Source organism: Zeus faber (genome assembly GCF_960531495.2).
Source record: "Zeus faber genome assembly, chromosome: 2".
Lineage (NCBI taxonomy): Eukaryota > Metazoa > Chordata > Actinopteri > Zeiformes > Zeidae > Zeus > Zeus faber.
Window position 1 is genome coordinate 52,481,520 of NC_137189.1, and position 5,425 is coordinate 52,486,944.

A 5,425-nucleotide genomic window follows, 5' to 3' on the forward strand; every position below is an offset into this window, starting at 1 on the left:
GACCAAGTCCATGCTGCACACAGGACACGATCCAACTGGATATTCTCAAACACAATCTGTACATTTATAATAAATAATATGATGTCATAAAGTGTCTAACTGTGAATATCATTTATAGTAAATAATATGATGACGTCATAAAGCATCTTATTGTAAATATCATATATAGTAAATAATATGATGACGTTATAAAGCCTCTTATTGTAAATATCATTTATAGTAAATAATATGATGATGTCATAAAGCGTCTTATTGTAAATATAATTTATAGTAAATATTATGATGATGTCATAAAGCATCTTCTTGTAAATCTCCTTCATTTGATTTACAAATAGGACCAGCTGAATATTTGAGATCAAATTTGTTTGGTTTTTCACTAATATCTGCTTCGTATGTGAATGGATTCAGATGAGATTTAATCCATGAGATCCTTGTGACATAACAGTTTATACGACAAAATCAACCATGTTTCTGCCGTTCTTCTGTTTCAAATAGTTTTCGATTTAAATATTCAGATATTTTTTCCTGAACAATAACAATAGGGGCTGGACCCATAATTTACATTTACATTTACATTTAGTCATTTAGCAGACGCTTTTATCCAAAGCGACTTACAAGGGAGAATAACATTCAAGCTACATTGCGACAGAGATTAGTGTAACAACAACATTAGTGTAACAATAAATACTGCAAGGTAGTGCTAAGTAATTGTAGGTTAGGACAGGAGGTCCTCACTGAAGAGCTGGGTCAGAGAGGGAGGACAGAGAGGGAGGTCCCCGCTCTGGTCATTTTTGGCAGCTCGTTCCACCAACGTGGAACTACAAATGAGAATAGCCTGGATTGCCGTGGCTGTATGGCCGGCAGAGCCAGGCGACGCTCATTTGACGAGCGCAGCATCCGGGGGGCAACATGTGCTCTTACAAGAGCATTTAAGTAGGTGGGAGCATTCCCAACAATCACTCTGTAGGCCAGCATCAGAGACTTGAACTTGATGCGGGCGGCTACAGGTAACCAAGCGGCTACAGGTAACCAGTGGAGCTCGATGAGCAGTGGAGTGACATGTGCCCTCTTTGGCTGGTTGAACACCAGTCGCGCCGCCGCATGTAATAATAATAATAACAACAATAATAATAACAATACTAATAACAATGACAATAACGTACACATTCACACACACTCACACTCACACGCACACACACACACACACACACACACACATACATACATTGTGTTGTGTTATATGATGTTATGTTATGTAATCTCAGGTTATGTTATGTTCTATTACATAATGTTATGTTATTTTGGATGAGAGTTACATTGGGAGAAGGAGGCTGAGGGTGGAGCTGCCAGGCAAGAGGAAAAGAGGAAGCCAAAGAGAAGCTTGATGGAGGTGCTGAGGGAGGACATGCAGGCGGGTGGTGTCAGGGAGGAGGATGTAGAACACAAGGTGTTGGAGGCAGATGATCCGCTGTGGCCACCACTAATGGGAGCAGCCCAAAGAAGAAGAACAAGATATTACATTATATAATATGACATTTTTATGTTATGTTTTGTCATGTTATCTTATGTTATATTGTGTTATACTATGTTATGTTATGGCATATGGTGGTATGTTATGTCATATGACGTTATGTTATGTCATATGGCATTATGTTATGTTTTGTCATATGGCAATATGTATTATTATGTCATATGGCGTTGTGTTATGTCGTATGATGTTATGTTATATCATATGCTTTTATGTTATGACATATGTCGTTATGTTACGTTATATTATAATACATTTTGTCATGTTGTGTTATGTTCTGTTATATTACGGTATATAATGTTATTGTATGTTGTGTTATTTGACATTACATCATATCTTGTTAAATAATACAACATTATGTTATGTTATATGACACTGTGTTTGTTATATACATATGTTATGTTATATTAGGTTGTTATGTTTTATGACATTATGTTATGTATATTATTTTATGTTATATTTGTTTATGTTATATAACACTATGTTATTTTATATTACATTATGCAATTTTATGTTTTGTAATGTTAATGTTATGTGCCATTATGTGACATTATGATATACGACATAATGTTACACTATGTAATGTTATAGTATATTATATTGTATTATATCATGTTATATTACATTATGGTATGTCATATTAGGTTATATTACATTATGTTACGTTATATAAAGGGAGCAGCCGAAAGACAAAGAAGATATTATATTTTGTGACACTATGTTATATTACGGAATATTATGTTATATTATCTTATTGTATGTTATGTTATATGACCTGACATGATGTTATGTAATGCTGTATTATACAACATCATGTTGGGAAATGTTATATGACATTTTGTTTTGTTATATTAGGCGATTATGTTATCTTATGTTATATAACATTATGTTGTGTTATATATACAATGCCATATAACGTTATAACGTTATAATACGTTATATTATATGACACTACGTTATCTTATATTACACAATGTAATATTACGTTATGTTTTGTTATGTTATATTAAGTTATGACATTATGTTATGTCATATTGTGTGATATTGTCACATTATATTACATCATGTTAAATCACATTATATTTCGTCATGTGGCATGTGGCTATCAATTGTGGCATGTAATAATATGTTATATTACATTATGGTATGTCATATTAAAACTTGTTATGTTATTTTACGTCACGTTATGCTGTATTACGTTATGTTATCTTATGATATCAATCATCTTTTGTTAAATTACGTTATGTTTCATTACTATATGTTATACAATATGCTATGTTATATTTTATAAGTTTGTTATGTCATGTTATGCTATGTTTTATTATCTTATGTTACATTATGTTATGTTACAGTACGTCATGCTACTTTATGCTACATTGTTATGTTGTATTACGTATGTTACATTACGCTGTTACATTATGCTTTATTACATCACGCTATGCTACATTACGCTGTTATGTCATATTATATCCTTCTGTTATATTACGTTATGTGACGCTACTTTGTTATGTTGGGTTATATAACATCATATGTTACATTACGTGATGCTACATTACGTGTATTATGTTACATGACGTTATATTATATTACGTTACATTATTTTGTATTATGTTACTTTGTATTATGAAATGTTGTATTATGTAATGCTACATTCAATTTTATTACATTTTTTTTTATGTTACATTACTTTGTATTATGTTACATGACATTATTTTGTATGTTATATTATATTATATTATATGTATATATATTATATGTTATATTATTGTCACAACCAGAGCTAGGAGAGACCCAAATGCACGACACAGGGAGACGGAAGGCAGGCAAAGGATGTTTATTAGCCTGGACGGTGGAGCTGGCCAGGGGGACCCGGTCAGGTAGGGATGGAGCAGGGGTCCAGGATCCGGGTGGAGAGACGGGGAACCAGGCTGGATGGAGAAGGACGGGCAGCCTTGGTCGACGAGCGGAGACAGGCAGGTAAACCGGGCTGGCTGGATTTGGAGAGACGGACTGGGTCGACGACAGGAGACAAGCAGGTAAGGGGAAGACGAGACATAAACTAGGAACTAGAAACAAGCACTAGTAGCTAGGAACTTAGAAGGGAGCCAGTAGCTGTACTACTCGGGTAAGCTAGTTGACGGTCTGGCAAGGAATGGCTGGGAAGCTGAGACTAAATACTGTGCAGGTAATTGATCCCAGGTGTGTGCAATTGGGCTCGAGTAGGGAGCTGCAGATGGGCAAGGGCGGCCTCTAGTGGCGCTGGGAGGCAGTGGGCCTAACAGTACCCCCCCTTCTCTACAGATGCCCCTTGGCGGACACCTGGAACCCGAAGGGCAAGTTCGATTGAAATCCCGGATGAGGGAGGCATCCAGGATCTGTCTCCGGGGGACCCAGGAGCGTTCCTCTGGACCGTACCCCTCCCAGTCCACTAGGTACTGGAAGCCCCTCCCCGGCGCCGCACATCCAGCAGGTGCCGCACTGTGTAGGCCGGGTGACTGACGATGGTGGGGGGGGGGGGCCAGAGGACTGGAAACCACCGGCTTAAGCTGGGATACATGGAAGGTAGGGTGGACACAGAGGGAGGGAGGGAGACGGAGGCGTACGGCACAGGGGTTGATGATTGACACAATGGGGAAGGGGCCAACATACCGGGTAGCGAGTTTTCGGGCGTCCACTTTGAGGGGCAAGTCCTTTGTGGAGAGCCATACCATCTGTCCAGGGACGTATGTGGGTGTGGGCGCATGGTGCCGGTTCGCCTGCCGCTGGGATACTGGCAGAGGCCTGGAGTAGTGCAGAGCGGGCCCTCCTCCACGTCCTCCGGCAGTGACCAATGTGGGCCTGGACAGAGGGTACGGCGATCTCAACCTCCTGGGCAGGGAACAGCGGGGGTTGGTAGCCCAGAGAGCATTGGAAGGGCAACAGGCCGGAGGAGATGTTCACCAGGGTGTTGTGGGCGTATTCGGCCCATGGCAGCTGGTCGCTCGAGGAGGTGGGGCTGGTGGTTGTCAGGCAGCGGAGCATGGCCTCCACCTCCTGGTTCGCCTGCTCCGTCTGGCCGTTGGTCTGGAAACCGGAGGAGAGACTGACCTGTGCCCCCAGGGCGGCGCAGAAGGCGCGCCAGACCTGGGAGGTCAACTGGGGTCCTCTGTCCGACACCACGTCTGCCGGGATGCCATGGCGGCAGAACACCTTGGCCACCAGCAGGTCTGCGGTCTCCCTTGCTGATGGAAGTTTGGGCAGGGCGAGGAAGTGGGCCGCCTTAGAAAAGCGGTCCACCACCATGAGAATGGTAGTGTTGCCCCTGGATGGTGGAAGAGCAGTGACGAAGTCCAGGGCGATGTGGGACCAAGGACGAGTCGAGATGGGTAATGGGCGGAGGAGGCCGGAGTGGGGTCGGGTGGAGGTCTTGGACCGGGCGCAGGTGGGACAGGCCGAGACGAAGGACCGGGTGTCAGGGAGCAGGGTCGGCCACCAGAAGCACTGGCATTACTAGATACTCAAAGTGCCTGAGCGGGGTGTTGAACGCGTCTTCCACTCGTCCCCTTCGGATGCGGACCAGGTGGTAAGCGGTGCGGCGGTCGAGCTTGGAAAAGTGGGTGGCACCCTGGATGGAGACGAAGACTGAATCCATCAGGGGCAAGGGGTACTTGTCTTTGATAGCGATGTTGTTAAGTCCCCTGAAGTCAATGCAAGGACGGAGGGTTTGTCCTTCTTAGCAACAAAGAACCCTGCACCTAGCGGAGAAGACGAGGGGCGAATAATCCCGTCAGCGAGAGAGTCGCGGATGTAAGTTTCCATGGCCTCCTGTTCGGGCCGGGAGACGTTATCCAGGTGACTGCAGGGGAGGGGGCGCCTGACAGGAGCGCAGTCATAGGGGCGATGAGGTGGTAAGGATAG